Source organism: Liolophura sinensis, chromosome 12 (genome assembly GCF_032854445.1).
Source record: "Liolophura sinensis isolate JHLJ2023 chromosome 12, CUHK_Ljap_v2, whole genome shotgun sequence".
NCBI classification, from domain to species: domain Eukaryota; kingdom Metazoa; phylum Mollusca; class Polyplacophora; order Chitonida; family Chitonidae; genus Liolophura; species Liolophura sinensis.
In genome coordinates this window covers 1928076-1951193 of record NC_088306.1, presented here as the reverse complement: position 1 = coordinate 1951193, position 23118 = coordinate 1928076, and the positions used below count along the sequence as shown (strand labels likewise).

Genomic DNA, 23118 nt, shown 5'->3' with positions numbered 1-23118 from the left:
AATGATATTTGAATAACTGGTAATTTTCCACCATCATGGAGGGAGGCGTGTATTATCCCGGTTCCCAAACCGGGTAAGGATCATACTGATCCAAATAATTACCGTCCCATAGCTCTTACCAGCTGTGTCTGTAAGACTATGGAACAGATGATTAATGATAGACTTGTTTGGGTTCTTGAAACAAACAAGCTTTTATCTAATATTCAATGTGGTTTTCGTCAAGGTAGATCCACTATGGATCATCTTGTTCGATTCGAAACCTTTATTCGCGATGGCTTTATCAACAACGAACATGTGGTGTCCATATTTTTGGACCTTGAAAAGGCCTACGACACCACATGGAAATATGGTATTTTAAAAGACCTCGCGGATATGGGCAATAAGGCCGATTACCAATATTTAAATCAGAATTTTTATCTGATCGTCAGTTCAAGGTACGGGTAGGGTCCACTCTTTCTGACTCTTATAAGCAGGAGATGGGTGTGCCCCAGGGCATAAAAATTAATAGTTTGGCTAAAATATTGACATCTGGCAATGACTTCCTGATATGCTGCTCAGGATATCCTACCGTACTAAAAATATGAATAACATCGAGCGGCATCTGTAGCTTTGTTTCATTAAGATCGAGAAAAAATAGTTAAGAGGTAAATATATAAGAGGTAAAGATATCATATTCTGTTGGATACCAAGTCACACTGGTATGCATGGAAACACAGTCCTAGACAGGGAGGCAAAAGCTGCCCTTTCTAAACCTTTGTCAAAAGTCTAATGTTCTTAAATAAACTAGTGGTCAAAAGAAAGTATACACCAAAACAAATACATAAAAATCGCGCAAAGTAAAAAATTGAGAAATTATCCATGATGAGCCCTATTACCCGTGTAAACGCCGATCCATCCAGGGAACAAACTGGCCCAACAAAGCAAGATTTGCCTAAACTTAGCATAAAATCGAAAAATGGCCCTGCCAGGTGTAACACGACATGAACGTGCATTTTGGCGGTATAAACGAGTCGACGGGAAACGTTAGGAACACAGTCGTCAGAAAAACACCAGAGGTATGCCACGTTTGAGCCAAGTTGAGCGAGAGAGAGCTGTCGGCATGGCCCAGCAAGGAGCGACCAACGCCGCCATTGCCAGAACCTTTGGTTTCAAAAGAGCAACTATCGTCAGACATATGCAGCGACTCCGGCAGACAGGCGTTACATCCGACAGGCCTAGGAGCGGTCGACCACGCGTCACCACCCCCGCTGAAGATCGACACATCCGGACCATTCACCTCCGCAATCGGAGCGTAACGGCAACGTCAACGGCGGCGACGGCAGTAGGGCACCCGATTAGTCGACACACAGTCTACCGTCGACTACGTCAACACGGTATTAGGGCACGTCGACCGTATTGTGGAGTTTATCTGACGCCTCAAAATCAACGTCGTCGGCTGATATGGGCCAGGCGCGTTCTACGCTGGCAGAGGCGTGAATGGGCACGGGTAATGTTCTCCGACGAGAGCAGGTTTTGCGTGTACAAAAATGACGGTCGGGCTAGGGTATACAGGCGTGTAGGAGAACGTTTGGTGCCAAATTGTGTTCCGCAAGTTCGAGCGTTTGGAGGTGGTAGTGTGATGGTGTGGGGAGGCATCTGCGGCGTTCTGAAGACGAGGCTGGTGGTGATTCATGGGAACCTCAATGCTCGCAGATACACGGATGAAGTTTTACGACCGGTTGTAGTGCCATTCATCCACCAACAGCAAAGAGGAATTTTGTACCAGCATGATAATGCAAGACCTCATACTGCAAGATTGACGAACAACTTTCTACAGAACGCCAACATCGATCTCTTACCATGGCCGGCATGTTCACCCGACCTCAATCCAATTGAGCACTTGTGGGACCACCTGGGCAGACAAGTCAGAAGACTGCCAGTGCCACCTGTGACCGTTCAACAGCCGGAAGAGTGTCTCCAGCAAGAATGGCAACGAATCACACCTAACGTCATTCGACGCCTGACGTCATCAATGCGGCGACGTGTTGTGGCCTGCATCAATGCCAATGGAGGCCACACTCGCTACTGAGCATGATTTGAATGACATTTCCAGAGGGAAAAATACTTCATTTGAATTTTGCAAATGTGTAAATGTTCTGTTGACACCACATCTCTTTGACTGACCATCAAACCAAACCTTCACCATTTAATGAACTGTATGCATGGACGTTTCAGGTGAAATGGAATATTCTTATGGAATTAAAAATAATTTCAAATATATTTCTTTCCGTTTTTATTTGATGTCTGATCAAACAGCTGTATACTTTCTTTTGAGCACTAGTTTACATTCGTCGCCTTTGGCAGGGTGAATGGGATCTGCGGATTTACAATAAACTGCATGCCATTCACCCTGTCATTGGCTATAATTCCTATACCTTGAATATGTCTCGTAGAGATGAGGTCGTTTTAACAAGTTGCCTCATGAGGCATTCTTATCTAATATATAATTTCACCTTGGATGGGAGCGGTGCACCCGAGTGTGTTAGATGTAATGTTCAATATAGCAACAAACACATCCTGGTTGACTGTTTAGATTTTGCCCATGTTCGGCAAAGATTCTACACCGTCAACTCTATATATGATTTATTTGACCTCATGGCTGGCGATGTTGTTATTGATTTTTTGAAGGCTGTTGGCCTGTATAAGATTATATGATCTTGCTGGTGCCAAAGTAATGGTTAATCCTATTGTAACTGATAAACCTTGTTTAAATCAAACTGTTGATCCTGTTGAGAAAGAAATTCCAGATTTGTATCCCTCTTGTGCTGTAACGAGGTCTATGTCAAACAAACTTTCTGATAACGGCAAAAACACAGTAACAGACTTACAAGATACATTTCTTACACAAATGTTTACTCAAGGCGACTGCATTGATAGTGATGAATCAGATCATTGTACACCTAGTGAAATATCTCATGTTTCTAAACATCAGCTTGTAACTGAACAGCATAAAGACCCAGAAATTTCATGTTTGTTTGACAGAGCTCTCGATGATTGTGTTATTTCATCTGAACCTGTGTGTTATTATGTCAAGTCTGATATACTTATGCGTAAATGGAGACCACCTGATGTATCTGTTGATGATGACTGGGCTGTTAAACATCAGAGTGTTGTACCTAACGCATACCGAACTGAAATTGTACGTATGGCACATGAAATGCCATTAGCTGGTCACTTGGGTGTTAACAAGACCTACTACAGGATACTGAACCACTTCTTTTGGCCAGGATTAAAGGGAGATGTAACCCAGTTTTGTAAATCATGTCATACATGCCAGGTAGTGGGTAAGCCTAATCAGACTATTCCTAAGGCACCATTAGAGCCAGTACCAGCTTTTCAAGAGCCATTCAGCAAAATATTGATTGATTGTGTAGGTCCTCTACCTAGGACGAAGTCTGGGAATCAGTATGTGTTAACTATTATGTGTACAGCAACCAGATTTCCCGAAGCTGTTCCTTTAAGGAATATAAACACCAAGTCTGTTGTCAAAGCTTTAACAAGGCTTTTTACTCTGTTTGGTTTACCCAAATCCATACAGTCTGATCAAGGTTCAAACTTTGTCTGGTATTTTTCAGAAAGTTATGTACCAGTTAGGCATTAAACAATACAAGTCGTCTGCCTACCACCCAGAAAGTCAAGGTGCAAATGAAACATTTCACCAAACATTAAAGAACATGATTAAGACTTATTGTTATGATACAGAGAAAGACTGGGATGAAGGTATTCCATTTTTTATGTTTGCTGTTCGAGAGTCAGTACAAGAATCATTGGGTTTCAGTCCATTTGATTTAGTATTTGGACATACTGTTAGAGGGCCTTTGTTAATTTACAAGGAACAGTTTCTCAATGATGACACAAGTAATGTAAATCTTTTGGATTATGTATCTGATTTTCGTGGTAAGCTTGTCGGAGCATGTGAATTGGCTAAAGCCAATCTTGAATGTACTCAGAAGAATATGAAACGTAGATATGATGAGAAATCTGTTGTTCGGTCATTTCAACCTGGTCACAAAGTTTTAGTATTGCTACCTGTACCTGGTAAATGCTTTGATGTCGGATATTTTGGTCCATATGTTGTTGACAAAAAGCTGAGTGAGCTTAACTATGTTGTTAAAACACCTGATCGGCGCAAATCAAGTCAGTTATGTCACATTAACATGCTGAAACCCTATGTAAACAGGAGTGACACTGACAACACTGCTGTACATTCTGTTAATGTTGTTGCTGCTGACATTAACCAGAGCTGCTGTAATACAGATGATATTGGCGAACAGTTGGTTGATTCTAAGCTCAATTCTTCAAAGATTCAGAATTCAAATGTCTTAAAACAACTTGATTCTAAACTGCAACATCTGGAACCCATTCAGCAACAGCAACTGTCTGAACTTGTTTTTGAGTTTTCACATTTGCATCCGGATGTGCCATCAAGAACTGATGTCATTTTTCACGATGTTGCTGTAGGTGCTGTTTTGCTTCAGGAGGACAATCTTGGTGTTGATCATCCAGTTTGTTTCTTTTCCCGTAAACTCAACAAGTTTCGGAGAAATTATTCAACTGTTGAAAAAGAATGTTTGTCTGTTATTTTAGCTCTGCAACATTTTGAAGTTTATGCAACAGTTTCGAGACAACCTGTGATTGTAAATACTGATCACAATCCACTTGTGTTTCTACAGAAAGTTAAGGGAAAGAATCAGGGATTGTTACAGTGGAGTTTATTGTTGCAGGAATACAACCTTGAAATCAAACATGTAAAGGGAAAAGATAATGTTATTGCAGATTGCTTGTCTCGTGTATAAGTTGTGTATAAAATGTTTAATTACATGTGGTTTTATAATGTTTTATATATTATTGTTTAACATATATTGATTAACATATATTGTTAGTAAAAAAAAAAAAGTTAGGAAAACTTTTTTTCTTGAAGGGTGGGTGTGTTATGTGCACGACTGCCGTCAGTTTCTAAATTTAGCTTGCCACTGTTTACATACGCTGAGTTTAGCGCCTGCTGTCTGCCTCTACCTTAGAATATTCCAGAATGCGCTCAGTTCGGTGCCTGTTTCTTTACATCAAGTGTTCAGGAATTTTCTTATTCTAGACAATTCCACCAGGCTATATAAGATCTATGAAAGCAGGTCAAAAGGGAACGGAGAGAACGGAGAATTATTGAGAGTTTTGGATGCTTTCGCTGTGTATTACTTTAGTAGGCCTTTTGTGCCGAATTTTGGTGTCTTTATAGCCTCTGGCTTTGTTATATCTCCACCGAGGACATGTTCATTCCGAACTTGTATATTTGATTCGTGCTCTTGTGTACACAGTGCTTATTAGTACACGGACCCTGTCTGTGGAATTTTGTGTATATTTCGTCATACACTCAGTTATACTGTGGATTTTCCCTCTTGTGAATTTGCCTCTGAGCATTTATGCCTGTGTGGTATATATTGTGGAATATATGCGTCCGTTTGGACTTGACACGGTAAGTACTTTAGTATTTGTATAGATACTGCTATCCTTTCTTGTTAAACTTAAGTACTTTAGTATTTGTATAAGTCTTATTATCTGTTCTTGTTAAAGCTAATAAATTGTTGTAAAATAAAATCTGCTGGTTTTGGTTACTTTTTTGTGCGGCTAAACTGTCGTGTATTTCGAACAAGCCATCTCTTTATAATACAGACAGTTTGGGTCGTAACTATATATATATATATATATATATATTGTTATGTATGACTATTTAACGTTTTCATGTACTGTTAGTCTGCGGACCTTTGTGTTATATGTTATAAGCATAACAGGCCCTGTTATATATGTACAGCGCGGACCTGGCCGAAAGCACCTTGTTCAATGCTCTGTTTATTTAACTGGCTGTACATTGGCTGTTAATTCTGTGTCTAAGAATAGTTGAATCCACCTGGAGCGTATATAAGCCGTGTTTTCTGTGCAGAGTGAAGGTATTTTTTGTTGCATCCACTGGGAGCCAGGAGAGTGTGCGACGCTCTCGTATCGAGTCCATTATATTTATATGAGCTGGTGATGCCAGTTTCATTTGGGAGGACAGATTTTTATGCCGGCACCGTTTGTGTACCACAGTTGTACTGATGTCTGGTTTATGTGAATTTCTGCGGAAGTCACGTTTATTGGTGTTCGGATCTTTATTATGATTATACAGTGTTGACTGTGTAATTTGTTTAACACGCTGACCTCACCTGACCGACAAGGTCGTCAAGGACTCTAAACTGAAGTTTTCAGTTTTGCAAAGGACGTTCGTTCTGCCACAAGGTGACATTACTCTACGTCTCTGAACGGCTCGTTGTGAGGCTTCTGCGGGAGCTGTGACTGATCTGAAGTGGATTATACCTCCATGCCTGTATTTACCCTGTGTTGTGCTCTGCGGGTGTGACGTCATTCAAAGGCTTGACTGTTCCAGTTCTGTGTAACCTGTGTACTGTGTTCGCTAACCTGGCGAAGTACCTGTCTAGGACAATGTGTGAATTGTGTGTTTATCCCATGGTCTTTACGTTGGATTTCCTGGAATACATTCCTTGGGATGCAAAGGTGAACTGGAAACTTGTAAAGACCGGTAATACTGATGTGTATGTTGTTGTTGTTGTTGAACTGTCTGTTAAAACTGTACGTCTCATTTTATATATAAAGCCATTGTTTACATTGTAATATTGAGTCACTGAGTCTGTTTTCTGTTGCCGTTTTCAATACCGTAACAATATATATATCTATATATATTTCACTGCATAAAATCAAAGCAATTTTCGTTTTCGACTTTTAACTGACAATTAGTATTTTAAACTGTTTTTAGAAATGTTTTTCTTTTAAATTTTGATTGTTCATCAATTCATGTCGAAGACTATTCATGGTTCCTTGGTTTAAACATGTTCCCGATACGACATGGCTAAGATATTGCCGATGTGGCGTTAACCCATAATCATTCAATCATTCATTCATTCATTCTAAACCTTTCACCTTTTTACCTTGATTGTTTGCTCGCTAATAATCTAAGGCTTATAACCATTAATAAATGGGCTATCAAAACGTCGCCAGTTCGATCCTCTCCCGGGGCAAGTGTTTCGTATACAATAGGAATGTTAGAGAAACCGTTTTTAATCATTCTGCTTTCACGTACTGTTTTGGTTAAAAACTTCGACGGTCAACTAGTAGGCAGCGAATCTTTCTCATAATCACACTTGAAAGGGCTGTCTGCGTGTTGTGAGTTCCGACCTCATCGAGAACATCTCCATGTACTTGGAAACATTTGCAATATATTTTACAATTACTTTTATCCATTTTTGTGGATGGATATAAACTCTTTTCGGCTCATCAATTGGAAAGCACTTAAATGTTTGATAAAGAATTCTAAACCTTTCACCTTTTACCTAAATCGTTTGGTCTCCAATAATCTAAAATTTAAAAAAAACATCAATATTCAGCGGCCTCGGTAGTGCAGTAGGCAGCTCGTCAGCCTCATATTCACCAATAAACGGGCTATCTGAAGGTCGTGAGTTCGATCCTCACCCGGGGCAAGTGTTTTGCAGGAAATAGGAATGTTTGAAAAACCGTTTTGAATGATTCTGCTTTTCCGTACTGTTTTGGTTAAAAATTCGGACGGTAAACCAGCAGGCAGAGCATCTTTCCACAATCACACTTGCAAGGGCTGTCTGCGTGTTATGAGTACCATCGTCAGCGAGAACTTCTCCTTTTACTTAGAAACGTTTGCAATATATCTTACAATTACTTTTATGAAAAAACATCAATAATCAGCGGCCTCGGTAGCGCAGTGGGCAGCGCGTCAGTCTCATAATCAATAATGAACGGGCTATCTGAAGGTCGTGAGTTCGATCCTCACCCGGGGCAAGTGTTTTGCATGAAGTAGGAATGTTTGAGAAACCGTCTTCAATCATTCTGCTTTTACATACTGTTTTGGCTAAAAATATGGACGGTGAACTAGCAGGCAGCGCATCTTTCCACAATCACACTTGCACTGGCTGTCAGAGAGTTGCGAGTTGCATCCTCAGCGAGAACATTTCCATGTACTTGGAAACATTTGCATATATATGTTACAATTACTTTTATCCATTTTTTGATGGATATAAACTCTTCAAAACGTTTGCAATATATCTTACATAAGTTTTATTCATTTTTTTTTTGATGCATATGAAGTTCTTTTGGCTCATCAATTGGAAACGACTTAAATCTTTGATGAAAAATTCTAAACCTTTCACCTTTTACCTGAATTGTTTGGTCGCCAATAATCTATAACTGATGAAAACAACAAAAATCAGAAGCCTCGGTAGCGCAGTAGGCAGCGCGTCAGTCTCATAATCACTAATCAACTGGCTATCTGAAGGTCGTGAGTTCGATCCTCACCCGGGGCAAGTGTTTTGTATAAAACAGGAATGATTGAAAAACCGTTTTTAATCCTTCTGCTTTTACCTACTGTTTTAATTAAAAATTTGGAAGGTAAACCAGCAGGCAGCGCATCTTTCCACAATCACACTTGCACTGGCTGTCGGAGAGTTGCGAGTTGCATCCTCAGCTAGAACATCTCGATGTCTTGGAAACATTTGCAATATATGTTACAATTACTTTTATCCATTTTTTTTGACGGATATAAACTCATCAATTGGAAACGACTTGAATGTTTGATAACGAATTCTAAACCTTTCAATTTTTACTTTAATTGTTTGGTCGCCAATAATCTAAAACTTATCAGAAAGTGTTTTGTATAAAATGGGAACGTTTGAGAAACCGTCTTTAATCCTTCTGCTTTTACGTGCTGTTTTGGTTAATATTCGGACGGTAAAACAGCAGGCAGAGCATCTTTCCATAATCACACTTGCAAGGGCTGTCTGCGTGTTGTAAGTACGATGCTCAGCGAGAACATCTCCGTGTACTTGAAGACATTTGCAATATATGTTACAATTGGTTTTATCCATTTTTTTTTGATGCATATAAAGTTCTTTGGGCTCATCAATTGGAAACGACTTAAATGTTTGATAAAGAATTCAAAACCTTTTACCTTTTACTTTACTTGTTTGGTCGCCAATAATCCAAAACATATAAGAAAGTGTTTTGTATAAAATGGGAATGTTTGAATGAATGAATGATTATGGCTTAACGCCAAATCGGCAATATTTCAGCCATATCGTGGCGAAGGAATATTTGAGAAACCGTCTTTAATCCTTCTGCTTTTCCGTGCTGATTTGGTTATAATTTTGGACGGTAATCCAGCAGGCAACGCGTTTTTCTCATTATCAAACTTGCAATGGCTGTCTGCGTTTTGTGAGTACCATCCTCAGCGAGAACATCTCCATGTATTTAGAAACGTTTCCAATATATCTTACAATTATTTTTATCCAATAATTTTTCATACAAATAAACACTTTTCGGTTACTCACATCGAAACGACTTTAATGTTTGATAAAGAATTCTAAACCTTTCACCTTTTACCTTAAATGTGTGGTGGCCAATAATCTAAAACTTAAAAAAAAGTGTTTTGTATAAAATGGGAATGTTTGAGAAACAGTCTTTAATCCTTCTGCTTTTACGTGCTGTTTTGGTTAATATTCGGACGGTAAACTAGCAGGCAGAGCATCTTTCCATAATCACACTTGCAAGGGCTGTCTGCGTGTTGTGAGTACCATCGTCAGCGAGAACATCTCCGTGTACTTGAAAACATTTGCAATATATGTTACAATTGGTTTTATCCATTTTTTTTTATGCATATGAAGTTCTTTCGGCTCATCAATTGGAAACGACTTAAATGTTTGATGAAAAATTCTAAACCTTTCACCATTTACCTGAATTGTTTGGTCGCCAATAATCTATAACTGATGAAAACTAAAAACCTGCAGCGGCCTCGGTAGAGCAGTAGGCAGCGCGTCAGTCTCATAATCACTAATCAACGAGCTATCTGAAGGTCGTGAGTTCGATCCTCACCCGGGGCAAGTGTTTTGTATAAAATAGGAATGATTGAGAAACCGTCTTTAATCCTTCTGCTTTTAACTTCTGTTTTAATTAAAAATTTGGACGTTAAACCAGCAGGCAGCGCATCTTTCCACAATCACACTTGCTCTGGCTGTCGGAGAGTTGCGAGTTGCATCGTCAGCGAGAACATCTCGATGTACTTGGAAACATTTGCAATATATGTTACAATTACTTTTATCCATTTTTTTTGATGGATTTAAACTCTTTTCTGTTCATCAATTGGAAACGACTTGAATGTTTGATAAAGAATTCTTAACCTTTTAATTTTTACTTTAGTTGTTTGGTGGCCAATAATCTAAAACTTATAAGAAAGTGTTTTGTATAAAATGGGAATGTTTGAGAAACCGTCTTTAATCCTTCTGCTTTTACGTGCTGTTTTGGCTAAAAATTTGGACGGTAAACCAGCAGGCAGCGCGTTTTTCTCATAATCAAACTTGCAAGGGCTGTCTGCGTGTTGTGAGTACGATGCTCAGCGAGAACATCTCCATGTACTTGGAAACGTTTGCAATATATCTTACAATTAGTTTTATCCATTTGTTTTTTGATGCATATGAAGTTCTTTGGGCTCATCAATTGGAAACGACTTAAATGTTTGATGAAAAATGCTAAACCTTTCACCTTTTACCTGAATTGTTTGGTCGCCAATAATCTATAACTGATGAAAACAATAAAAATCAGAGGCCTCGGTAGCGCAGTAGGCAGCGCGTCAGTCTCATAATCACTAATCAACGGGCTATCTGAAGGTCGTGAGTTCGATCCTCACCCGGGGCAAGTGTTTTGTATAAAATAGGAATGATTGAGAAACCGTCTTTAATCCTTCTGCTTTTACCTACTGTTTTAATTAAAAATTTGGACGTTAAACCAGCAGGCAGCGCATCTTTCCACAATCACACTTGCACTGGCTGTTTGAGAGTTGCGAGTTGCATCGTTAGCGAGAACATCTCGATGTACTTGGAAACATTTGCAATATATGTTTCAATCACTTTTGTCCATTTTTTTGATGGATATAAACTCTTTTCGGCTCATTAATTCGAAACAACTTAAATGTTTGATAACGAATTCTAAACTTTTCAATTTTTACTTTAATTGTTTGGTCGCCAATTATCCAAAACTGATGAAAACAACAAAAATCAGAGGCCTCGGTAGCGCAGTAGGCAGCGCGTCAGTCTCATAATCACAAATCAACGGGCTATCTGAAGGTCGTGAGTTCGATCCTCACCCGGGGCAAGTGTTTTGTATAAAATAGGAATGATTGAGAAACCGTCTTTAATCCTTCTGCTTTTAACTTCTGTTTTAATTAAAAATTTGGACGTTAAACCAGCAGGCAGCGCATCTTTCCACAATCACACTTGCTCTGGCTGTCGGAGAGTTGCGAGTTGCATCGTCAGCGAGAACATCTCGATGTACTTGGAAACATTTGCAATATATGTTACAATTACTTTTATCCATTTTTTTTTGATGGATATAAACTCTTTTCTGTTCATCAATTGGAAACGACTTGAATGTTTAATAAAGAATTCTTAATCTTTTAATTTTTACTTTAGTTGTTTGGTGGCCAATAATCTAAAACTTATAAGAAAGTGTTTTGTATAAAATGGGAATGTTTGAGAAACCGTCTTTAATCCTTCTGCTTTTACGTGCTGTTTTGGCTAAAAATTTGGACGGTAAACCAGCAGGCAGCGCGTTTTTCTCATAATCAAATTTGCAAGGGCTGTCTGCGTGTTGTGAGTACGATGCTCAGCGAGAACATCTCCATGTACTTGGAAACGTTTGCAATATATCTTACAATTAGTTTTATCCATTTGTTTTTTAATGCATATGAAGTTCTTTGGGCTCATCAATTGGAAACGACTTAAATGTTTAATGAAAAATTCTAAACCTTTCACCTTTTACCTGAATTGTTTGGCCGCCAATAATCTATAACTGATGAAAACAATAAAAATCAGAGGCCTCGGTAGCGCAGTAGGCAGCGCGTCAGTCTCATAATCACTAATCAACTGGCTATCTGCAGGTCGTGAGTTCGATCCTCACCCGGGGCAAGTGTTTTGTATAAAATAGGAATGATTGAGAAACCGTCTTTAATCCTTCTGCTTTTACCTACTGTTTTAATTAAAAATTTGGACGTTAAACCAGCAGGCAGCGCATCTTTCCACAATCACACTTGCACTGGCTGTTTGAGAGTTGCGAGTTGCATCGTTAGCGAGAACATCTCGATGTACTTGGAAACATTTGCAATATATGTTTCAATCACTTTTGTCCATTTTTTTGATGGATATAAACTCTTTTCGGCTCATTAATTCGAAACAACTTAAATGTTTGATAACGAATTCTAAACTTTTCAATTTTTACTTTAATTGTTTGGTCGCCAATTATCCAAAACTTATAAGAAAGTGTTTTGTAGAAAATGGGAATGTTTGAATGAATGAATGATTATGGCTTAACGCCACATCGGCAATATTTCAGCCATATCGTGGCGAAGGAATGTTTGATAAACCGTCTTTAATCCTTCTGCTTTTACGTGCTGTTTTGGCTAAAAATTTGGACGGTAAACCAGCAGGCAGCGCGTTTTTCTCATTATCTAACTTGCAAGGGCTGTCTGCGTGTTGTGAGTACCATCCTCAGCGAGAACATCTCCATGTATTTGGAAACGTTTGCAATATATCTTACAATTAGTTTTATCCATTTTTTTTTATGCATATGAAGTTCTTTCGGCTCATCAATTGGAAACGACTTAAATGTTTGATAAAGAATTCAAAAGCTTTTACTTTTTACATCAATTGTTTAGTCGGTAAAAATCGAAAACTAATGAAAACAACAAAAATCATCGGCCCCGGTAGCGCAGTAGGCAGCGCGTCATTCTCATAATCACTAATCGAAGGGCTATTACCCGGGGCCAGTGCTTAACAGGAAATAGGAATGTTTGAAAAACCGTTTTTAATGATTCTGCTTTTCCGTACTGATTTGGTTAAAAATTCGGACGGTAAACCAGCAGGCAGAGCATCTTTCCATAATCACACTTGCTAGGGCTGTCTGCGTGTTGTGAGTACCATCGTCAGCGAGAACTTCTCCATGTACTTAGAAACGTTTGCAATATATGTTACGATTACTTTTATCCATTTTTTAGGATGGATATACACTCTTTTCGGCTCATTAATTGGAAACGACTTGAATGTTTGAAAAAGAATTCTGAACCTTTTAACTTTTACCTGAATTGTTTGGTCGCCAATAATCTAAAACTGATAAAAACATCAATATTCAGCGGCCTCGGTAGCGCAGTGGGCAGCGCGTCAGTCTCATAATCAATAATGAACGGGCTATCTGAAGGTCGTGAGTTCGATCCTCACCCGGGGCAAGTGTTTTGAATGAAGTAGGAATGTTTGAGAAACCGTCTTCAATCATTCTGCTTTTACCTACTGTTTTGGCTAAAAATATGGACAGTAAACCAGAAGGCAGCGCATCTTTCCACAATCACACTTGCACTGGCTGTCGGAGAGTTGCGAGTTGCATCGTCAGCGAGAACATCTCGATGTACTTGTAAACATTTGCAACATATCTTACAATTACTTTTATCCAATAATTTTTCATACAAATAAACACTTTTCGGTTACTCACATCGAAACGACTTTAATGTTTGATAAAGAATTCTAAACCTTTTACCTTTTATCTTAAATGTGTGGTGGCCAATAATCTAAAACTTAAAAAAAAGTGTTTTGTATAAAATGGGAATGTTTGAGAAACAGTCTTTAATCCTTGTGCTTTTACGTGCTGTTTTGGTTAATATTCGGAAGGTAAACCAGCAGGCAGAGCATCTTTCCATAATCACACTTGCAAGGGCTGTTTGCGTGTTGTGAGTACAATGCTCAGCGAAAACATCTTCGTGTACTTGAAAACATTTGCAATATATGTTAAAATTGGTTTTATCCATTTTTTTTGATGCATATGAAGTTCTTTCGGCTCATCAATTGGAAACGACTTAAATGTTTGATGAAAAATGCTAAACCTTTCACCTTTTACCTGAATTGTTTGGTCGCCAATAATCTATAACTGATGAAAACTAAAAAAATTCAGCGGCCTCGGTAGCGCAGTAGGCAGCGCGTCAGTCTCATAATCACAAATCAACGGGCTATCTGAAGGTCGTGAGTTCGATCCTCACCCGGGGCAAGTGTTTTTTTATAAAATAGGAATGATTGAGAAACCGTCTTTAATCCTTCTGCCTTTAACTTCTGTTTTAATCAAAAATTTGGACGGTAAACTAGCAGGCAGCGCATCTTTCCACAATCACACTTGCACTGGCTGTCGGAGAGTTGCGAGTTGCATCGTCAGCGAGAACATCTCGATGTACTTGGAAACATTTGCAACATATGTTACAATTACTTTTATCCATTTTTTTTGATGGATATAAACTCTTTTCTGTTCATCAGTTGGAAACGACTTGAATGTTTGATAAAGAATTCTTAACCTATTAATTTTTACTTTAGTTGTTTGGTCGCCATTAATCTAAAACTTATAAGAAAGTGTTTTGTATAAATTGGGAATGTTTGAGAAACCGTCTTTAATCCTTCTGCTTTTACGTGCTGTTTTGGCTAAAAATTTGGACGGTAAACCAGCAGGCAGCGCGTTTTTCTCATTATCTAACTTGCAAGGGCTGTCTGCGTGTTGTGAGTACCATCCTCAGCGAGAACATCTCCATGTACTTGGAAACGTTTGCAATATATCTTACAATTAGTTTTATCCATTTTTTTTTATACATATCAAGTTATTTCGGCTCATCAATTGGAAACGACTTAAATGTTTGATAAAGAATTCAAAAGCTTTTACTTTTTACATCAATTGTTTAGTCGGTAAAAATCGAAAACTAATGAAAACAACAAAAATCATCGGCCCCGGTAGCGCAGTAGGCAGCGCGTCATTCTCATAATCACTAATCGACGGGCTATTACCCGGGGCCAGTGTTTAACAGGAAATAGGAATGTTTGAAAAACCGTTTTTAATGATTCTGCTTTTCCGTACTGATTTGGTTAAAAATTCGGACGGTAAACCAGCAGGCAGAGCATCTTTCCATAATCACACTTGCTAGGGCTGTCTGCGTGTTGTGAGTACCATCGTCAGCGAGAACTTCTCCATGTACTTAGAAACGTTTGCAATATATGTTACGATTACTTTTATCCATTTTTTAGGATGGATATAAACTCTTTTCGGCTCATTAATTGGAAACGACTTGAATGTTTGAAAAAGAATTCTGAACCTTTTAACTTTTACCTGAATTGTTTGGTCGCCAATAATCTAAAACTGATAAAAACATCAATATTCAGCGGCCTCGGTAGCGCAGTGGGCAGCGCGTCAGTCTCATAATCAATAATGAACGGGCTATACGAAGGTCGTGAGTTCGATCCTCACCCGGGGCAAGTGTTTTGAATGAAGTAGGAATGTTTGAGAAACCGTCTTCAATCATTCTGCTTTTACCTACTGTTTTGGCTAAAAATATGGACAGTAAACCAGAAGGCAGCGCATCTTTCCACAATCACACTTGCACTGGCTGTCGGAGAGTTGCGAGTTGCATCGTCAGCGAGAACATCTCGATGTACTTGGAAACATTTGCAATATATGTTACAATTACTTTTATCCATTTTTTTTGATGGATATAAACTCTTTTCTGTTCATCAGTTGGAAACGACTTGAATGTTTGATAAAGAATTCTTAACCTATTAATTTTTACTTTAGTTGTTTGGTCGCCAATAATCTAAAACTTATAAGAAAGTGTTTTGTATAAATTGGGAATGTTTGAGAAACAGTCTTTAATCCTTCTGCTTTTACGTGCTGTTTTGGCTAAAAATTTGGACGGTAAACCAGCAGGCAGCGCGTTTTTCTCATAATCAAACTTGCAAGGGCTGTCTGCGTGTTGTGAGTACGATCCTCAGCGAGAACATCTCCATGTACTTGGAAAAGTTTGCAATATATCTTACAATTAGTTTTATCCATTTGTCTTTTGATGCATATGAAGTTCTTTGGGCTCATCAATTGGAAACGACTTAAATGTTTGATGAAAAGTTCTAAACCTTTCACCTTTTACCTGAATTGTTTGGTCGCCAATAATCTATAACTGATGACAACAATAAAAATCAGAGGCCTCGGTAGCGCAGTAGGCAGCGCGTCAGTCTCATAATCACTAATCAACGGGCTATCTGAAGGTCGTGAGTTCGATCCTCACCCGGGGCAAGTGTTTTGTATAAAACAGGAATGATTGAAAAACCGTTTTTAATCCTTCTGCTTTTACCTACTGTTTTAATTAAAAATTTGGACGGTAAACCAGCAGGCAGCGCATCTTTCCACAATCACACTTGCACTGGCTGTCGGAGAGTTGCGAGTTGCATCCTCAGCTAGAACATCTCGATGTCTTGGAAACATTTGCAATATATGTTACAATTACTTTTATCCATTTTTTTTGATGGATATAAACTCATCAATTGGAAACGACTTGAATGTTTGATAACGAATTCTAAACCTTTCAATTTTTACTTTAATTGTTTGGTCGCCAATAATCTAAAACTTATAAGAAAGTGTTTTGTATAAAATGGGAACGTTTGAGAAACCGTCTTTAATCCTTCTGCTTTTACCTTCTGTTTTAATTAAAAATTTGGACGTTAAACCAGCAGGCAGCGCATCTTTCTACAATCACACTTGCACTGGCTGTTTGAGAGTTGCGAGTTGCATCGTCAGCGAGAACATCTCGATGTACTTGGAAACATTTGCAATATATGTTACAATTACTTTTGTCCATTTTTTTGATGGATATAAACTCTTTTCGGCTCATTAATTGGAAACGACTTAAATGTTTGATAACGAATTCTAAACTTTTCAATTTTTACTTTAATTGTTTGGTCGCCAATAATCCAAAACTTATAAGAAAGTGTTTTGTATAAAATGGGAATGTTTGAATGAATGAATGATTATGGCTTAAAGCCACATCGGCAATATTTCAGCCATATCGTGGCGAAGGAATGTTTGATAAACCGTCTTTAATCCTTCTGCTTTTACGTGCTGTTTTGGCTAAAAATTTGGACGGTAAACCAGCAGGCAGCGCGTTTTTCTCATTATCTAACTTGCAAGGGCTGTCTGCGTGTTGTGAGTACCATCCTCAGCGAGAACATCTCCATGTACTTGGAAACGTTTGCAACATATCTTACAATTAGTTTTATCCATTTTTTTTTATGCATATGAAGTTCTTTCGGCTCATCAATTGGAAACGACTTAAATGTTTGATAAAGAATTCAAAAGCTTTTACTTTTTACCTCAATTGTTTAGTCGGTAATAATCGAAAACTGATGAAAACAACAAAAATCATCGGCCCCGGTAGCGCAGTAGGCAGCGCGTCATTCTCATAATCACTAATCGACGGGCTATTACCCGGGGCCAGTGTTTAGCAGGAAATAGGAATGTTTGAAAAACCGTTTTTAATGATTCTGCTTTTCCGTACTGATTTGGTTAAAAATTCGGACGGTAAACCAGCAGGCAGAGCATCTTTCCATAATCACACTTGCTAGGGCTGTCTGCGTGTTGTGAGTACCATCGTCAGCGAGAACTTCTCCATGTACTTAGAAACGTTTGCAATATATGTTACGATTACTTTTATCCATTTTTTAGGATGGATATAAACTCTTTTCGGCTCATTAATTGGAAACGACTTGAATGTTTGAAAAAGAATTCTGAACCTTTTAACTTTTACCTGAATTGTTTGGTCGCCAATAATCTAAAACTGATAAAAACATCAATATTCAGCGGCCTCGGTAGCGCAGTGGGCAGCGCGTCAGTCTCATAATCAATAATGAACGGGCTATCTGAAGGTCGTGAGTTCGATCCTCACCCGGGGCAAGTGTTTTGAATGAAGTAGGAATGTTTGAGAAACCGTCTTCAATCATTCTGCTTTTACCTACTGTTTTGGCTAAAAATATGGACAGTAAACCAGAAGGCAGCGCATCTTTCCACAATCACACTTGCACTGGCTGTCGGAGAGTTGCGAGTTGCATCGTCAGCGAGAACATCTCGATGTACTTGTAAACATTTGCAACATATCTTACAATTACTTTTATGCAATAATTTTTCATACAAATAAACACTTTTCGGTTACTCACATCGAAACGACTTTAATGTTTGATAACGAATTCTAAACCTTTTACCTTTTACCTTAAATGTGTGGTGGCCAATAATCTAAAACTTAAAAAAAAGTGTTTTGTATAAAATGGGAATGTTTGAGAAACAGTCTTTAATCCTTCTGCTTTTACGTACTGTTTTGGTTAATATTCGGACGGTAAACCAGCAGGCAGAGCATCTTTCCATAATCAAACTTGCAAGGGCTGTCTGCGTGTTGTGAGTACGATACTCAGCGAGAACATCTCCGTGTACTTGAAAAATTTACAATATATGTTACAATTGGATTTATCCATTTTTTTTTTGATGCATATAAAGTTCTTTCGGCTCATCAATTGGAAACGACTTAAATGTTTGATAAAGAATTCAAAACCTTTTACTTTTTACCTCAATTGTTTAGTCGGCAATAAACGAAAACTGATGAAAACAACAGTTTTTAATGATTCTGCTTTTCCGTACTGTTTTGGTTAAAAATTCGGACGGTTAATTAGCAGGCAGAGCATCTTTCCATAATCACATCTGAAAAAGAATTCTAAACCTTTCACCTTTTACCTTAATTTTTTGGTGGCCAATAATCTAAAACTTAAAAGAAAGTGTTTTGTATAAAATGGGAATGTTTGAAAACCGTCTTTAATCCTTCTGCTTTTACGTGCTGTTTTGGTTAATATTCGGACGGTAAACCAGCAGGCAGAGCATCTTTCCATAATAACACTTGCAATGGCTGTCTGCATGTTGTGAGTACGATCCTCAGCGAAAACATCTCCGTGTACTTGAAAACATTTGCAATATATGTTACAATTGGTTTTATCCATTTTTGCTTGATGCATATAAAGTTCTTTCGGCTCATCAATTGGAAACGACTTAAATGTTTGATAAAAAAATCTAAACCTTTCACCTTTTACCTTAATTGTTTGGTCGCCAATAATCTAAAACTGATGAAAACAACACAAATCAGAGGCCTCGGTAGCGCAGTAGGCAGCGCGTCAGTCTCATAATCACAAATCAACGGGCTATCTGAAGGTCGTGAGTTCGATCCTCACCCGGGGCAAGTGTTTTGTATAAAATAGGAATGATTGAGAAACCGTCTTTAATCCTTCTGCTTTTACCTACTGTTTTAATTAAAAATTTGGACGGTAAACTAGCCGGCAGCGCATCTTTCCACAATCACACTTGCACTGGCTGTCGGAGAGTTGCGAGTTGCATCGTCAGCGAGAACATCTTGATGTACTTGGAAACATTTGCAATATATGTTACAATTACTTTTATCCATTTTTTGATGGATATTAACCCTTTTCTGTTCATCAATTGGAAACGACTTGAATGTTTGATAAAAAATTCTTAACCTTTCAATTTTTACTTTAGTTGTTTGGTCGCCAATAATCTAAAACTTATAAGAAAGTGTTTTGTATAAAATGTTAATGTTTGAGAAACCGTCTTTAATCCTTCTGCTTTTACGTGCTGTTTTGGCTAAAAATTTGGACGGTAAACCAACAGGCAGAGCGTTTTTCTCATAATCAATCTTGCAAGGGCTGTCTGCGTGTTGTGAGTACCATCGTCAGTGAGAACTTCTCCATGTACTTAGAAACGTTTGCAATATATGTTACGATTACTTTTATCCATTTTTTAGGATGGATATAAACTCTTTTCGGCTCATTAATTGGAAACGACTTGAATGTTTGATAAAGAATTTTGAACCTTTTAACTTTTACCTGAATTGTTTGGTCGCCAATAATCTAAAACTGATAAAAACACCAATATTCAGCGTCCTCGGTAGCGCAGTAGGCAGCGCGTCAGTCTCATAATCAATAATGAACGGGTTATCTGAAGGTCGTGAGTTCGATCCTCACCCGGGGTAAGTGTTTTGAATGAAGTAGGAATGTTTGAGAAACCGTCTTCAATCATTCTGCTTTTACCTACTGTTTTGGCTAAAAATATGGACAGTAAACCAGAAGGCAGCGCATCTTTCCACAATCACACTTGCACTGGCTGTCGGAGAGTTGCGAGTTGCATCCTCAGCGAGAACATCTCGATGTACTTGGAAACATTTGCAACATATCTTACAATTACTTTTATGCAATAATTTTTCATACAAATAAACACTTTTCGGTTACTCACATCGAAACGACTTTAATGTTTGATAAAGAATTCTAAACCTTTTACCTTTTATCTTAAATGTGTGGTGGCCAATAATCTAAAACTTAAAAAAAAAGTGTTTTGTATAAAATGGGAATGTTTGAGAAACAGTCTTTAATCCTTCTGCTTTTACGTACTGTTTTGGTTAATATTCGGACGGTAAACCAGCAGGCAGAGCATCTTTCCATAATCAAACTTGCAAGGGCTGTCTGCGTGTTGTGAGTACGATACTCAGCGAGAACATCTCCGTGTACTTGAAAAATTTGCAATATATGTTACAATTGGTTTTATCCATTTTTTTTTTTGATGCATATAAAGTTCTTTCGGCTCATCAATTGGAAACGACTTAAATGTTTGATAAAGAATTCAAAACCTTTTACTTTTTACCTCAATTGTTTAGTCGGCAATAAACGAAAACTGATGAAAACAACAGTTTTTAATGATTCTGCTTTTCCGTACTGTTTTGGTTAAAAATTCGGACGGTTAATTAGCAGGCAGAGCATCTTTCCATAATCACATCTGAAAAAGAATTCTAAACCTTTCACCTTTTACCTTAATTGTTTGGTGGCCAATAATCTAAAACTTAAAAGAAAGTGTTTTGTATAAAATGGGAATGTTTGAAAACCGTCTTTAATCCTTCTGCTTTTACGTGCTGTTTTGGTTAATATTCGGACGGTAAACCAGCAGGCAGAGCATCTTTCCATAATAACACTTGCAATGGCTGTCTGCGTGTTGTGAGTACGATCCTCAGCAAAAACATCTCCGTGTACTTGAAAACATTTGCAATATATGTTACCATTGGTTTTATCCATTTTTGCTTGATGCATATAATGTTCTTTCGGCTCATCAATTGGAAACGACTTAAATGTTTGATAAAAAAATCTAAACCTTTCACCTTTTACCTTAATTGTTTGGTCGCCAATAATCTAAAACTGATGAAAACAACACAAATCAGAGGCCTCGGTAGCGCAGTAGGCAGCGCGTCAGTCTCATAATCACAAATCAACGGGCTATCTGAAGGTCGTGAGTTCGATCCTCACCCGGGGCAAGTGTTTTGTATAAAATAGGAATGATTGAGAAACCGTCTTTAATCCTTCTGCTTTTACCTACTGTTTTAATTAAAAATTTGGACGGTAAACTAGCCGGCAGCGCGTCTTTCCACAATCACACTTGCACTGGCTGTCGGAGAGTTGCGAGTTGCATCGTCAGCGAGAACATCTTGATGTACTTGGAAACATTTGCAATATATGTTATAATTACTTTTATCCATTTTTTGATGGATATTAACCCTTTTCTGTTCATCAATTGGAAACGACTTGAATGTTTGATAAAAAATTCTTAACCTTTCAATTTTTACTTTAGTTGTTTGGTCGCCAATAATCTAAAACTTATAAGAAAGTGTTTTGTATAAAATGTTAATGTTTGAGAAACCGTCTTTAATCCTTCTGCTTTTACGTGCTGTTTTGGCTAAAAATTTGGACGGTAAACCAGCAGGCAGAGCGTTTTTCTCATAATCAATCTTGCAAGGGCTGTCTGCGTGTTGTGAGTACGATCCTCAGCGAGAACATCTCCATGTTCTTGGAAACGTTTGCAATATATCTTACAATTAGTTTTATCCATTTTTTTTTTTTTGATGCATATGAAGTTCATTCGGCTCATCAATTGGAAACGACTTAAATGTTTGATACAAAATTCTAAACCTTTCACCTTTTACCTTAATTGTTTGGCCGCCAATAATCTATAACTGATGTAAACAACAAAAATCAGAGGCCTCGGTAGCGCAGTAGGCAGCGCGTCAGTCTCATAATCACTAATCAACGGGCTATCTGAAGGTCGTGAGTTCGATCCTCACCCGGGGCAAGTGTTTTGTATAAAATAGGAATGTTTGAGAAACCGTCTTCAATCATTCTGATTTTACGTACTGTTTTGGCTAAAAATATGGACGTTAAACCAGCAGGCAGCGCATCTTTTCACAATCACACTTGCACTGGCTGTCGCAGAGTTGCGAGTTGCATCGTCAGCGAGAACATCTCCATGTACTTGGAAACATTTGCAACATATCTTACAATTACTTTTATCCAATAATTTTTTATGCAAATAAACACTTTTCGGTTACTCACATCGAAACGACTTAAATGTTTGATAAAGAATTCTAAACCCTTCACCTTTTACCTTAAATGTGTGGTGGCCAATAATCTAAAACTTAAAAAAAGTGTTTTGTATAAAATGGGAACGTTTGAGAAACAGTCTTTAATCCTTGTGCTTTTACGTGCTGTTTTGGTTAATATTCGGACGGTAAACTAGCAGGCAGAGCATCTTTCCATAATCACACTTGCAAGGGCTGTCTGCGTGTTGTGAGTACGATCCTCAGCGAGAACATCTCCGTGTACTTGAAAACATTTGCAATATATGTTACCATTGGTTTTATCCATTTTTTTTTTGATGCATATGAAGTTCTTTCGGCTCATCAATTGGAAACGACTTAAATGTTTGATAAAAAATTCTAAACCTTTCACCTTTTACTTGAATTGTTTGGTCGCCAATAATCTATAACTGATGAAAACAACAAAATTCAGAGGCCTCGGTAGCGCAGTAGGCAGCGCGTCAGTCTCATAATCACTAATCAACGGGCCATCTGAAGGTCGTGAGTTCGATCCTCACCCGGGGCAAGTGTTTTGTATAAAATAGGAATGATTGAAAAAACGTCTTTAATCCTTCTGCTTTTACCTAATGTTTTAATTAAAAATTTGGACGTTAAACCAGCAGGCAGCGCATCTTTCCACAATCACACTTGCACTGGTTGTCGGAGAG

General features: G+C 38.1%; 12 non-coding genes across 12 annotated transcripts; all 12 read left to right on the top strand.

Annotated features, from left to right (window-relative positions):
- The first annotated feature begins 7805 nt into the window (after positions 1 to 7805).
- Positions 7806 to 7896, top strand: Trnam-cau (transfer RNA methionine (anticodon CAU)). Its single transcript is given in 2 exon segments — positions 7806 to 7842; positions 7861 to 7896. It is a non-coding gene; the product is annotated as a tRNA-Met (tRNA).
- A 430-nt stretch (positions 7897 to 8326) lies between these two features.
- Positions 8327 to 8417, top strand: Trnam-cau (transfer RNA methionine (anticodon CAU)). The gene is given in 2 exon segments: positions 8327 to 8363; positions 8382 to 8417. It is a non-coding gene; the product is annotated as a tRNA-Met (tRNA).
- A 2292-nt stretch (positions 8418 to 10709) lies between these two features.
- On the top strand, positions 10710 to 10800 carry Trnam-cau (transfer RNA methionine (anticodon CAU)). The gene is given in 2 exon segments: positions 10710 to 10746; positions 10765 to 10800. It is a non-coding gene; the product is annotated as a tRNA-Met (tRNA).
- A 365-nt stretch (positions 10801 to 11165) lies between these two features.
- On the top strand, positions 11166 to 11256 carry Trnam-cau (transfer RNA methionine (anticodon CAU)). Its single transcript is given in 2 exon segments — positions 11166 to 11202; positions 11221 to 11256. It is a non-coding gene; the product is annotated as a tRNA-Met (tRNA).
- Positions 11257 to 13290: 2034 nt separating this feature from the next.
- Trnam-cau (transfer RNA methionine (anticodon CAU)) lies at positions 13291 to 13381 on the top strand. The gene is given in 2 exon segments: positions 13291 to 13327; positions 13346 to 13381. It is a non-coding gene; the product is annotated as a tRNA-Met (tRNA).
- Positions 13382 to 14099: 718 nt separating this feature from the next.
- Trnam-cau (transfer RNA methionine (anticodon CAU)) lies at positions 14100 to 14190 on the top strand. Its single transcript is given in 2 exon segments — positions 14100 to 14136; positions 14155 to 14190. It is a non-coding gene; the product is annotated as a tRNA-Met (tRNA).
- Positions 14191 to 16154: 1964 nt separating this feature from the next.
- Positions 16155 to 16245, top strand: Trnam-cau (transfer RNA methionine (anticodon CAU)). Its single transcript is given in 2 exon segments — positions 16155 to 16191; positions 16210 to 16245. It is a non-coding gene; the product is annotated as a tRNA-Met (tRNA).
- Positions 16246 to 17807: 1562 nt separating this feature from the next.
- Trnam-cau (transfer RNA methionine (anticodon CAU)) lies at positions 17808 to 17898 on the top strand. Its single transcript is given in 2 exon segments — positions 17808 to 17844; positions 17863 to 17898. It is a non-coding gene; the product is annotated as a tRNA-Met (tRNA).
- Positions 17899 to 19131: 1233 nt separating this feature from the next.
- On the top strand, positions 19132 to 19222 carry Trnam-cau (transfer RNA methionine (anticodon CAU)). Its single transcript is given in 2 exon segments — positions 19132 to 19168; positions 19187 to 19222. It is a non-coding gene; the product is annotated as a tRNA-Met (tRNA).
- Positions 19223 to 21264: 2042 nt separating this feature from the next.
- On the top strand, positions 21265 to 21355 carry Trnam-cau (transfer RNA methionine (anticodon CAU)). The gene is given in 2 exon segments: positions 21265 to 21301; positions 21320 to 21355. It is a non-coding gene; the product is annotated as a tRNA-Met (tRNA).
- A 721-nt stretch (positions 21356 to 22076) lies between these two features.
- Trnam-cau (transfer RNA methionine (anticodon CAU)) lies at positions 22077 to 22167 on the top strand. Its single transcript is given in 2 exon segments — positions 22077 to 22113; positions 22132 to 22167. It is a non-coding gene; the product is annotated as a tRNA-Met (tRNA).
- A 718-nt stretch (positions 22168 to 22885) lies between these two features.
- Trnam-cau (transfer RNA methionine (anticodon CAU)) lies at positions 22886 to 22976 on the top strand. Its single transcript is given in 2 exon segments — positions 22886 to 22922; positions 22941 to 22976. It is a non-coding gene; the product is annotated as a tRNA-Met (tRNA).
- Positions 22977 to 23118: the final 142 nt, after the last annotated feature.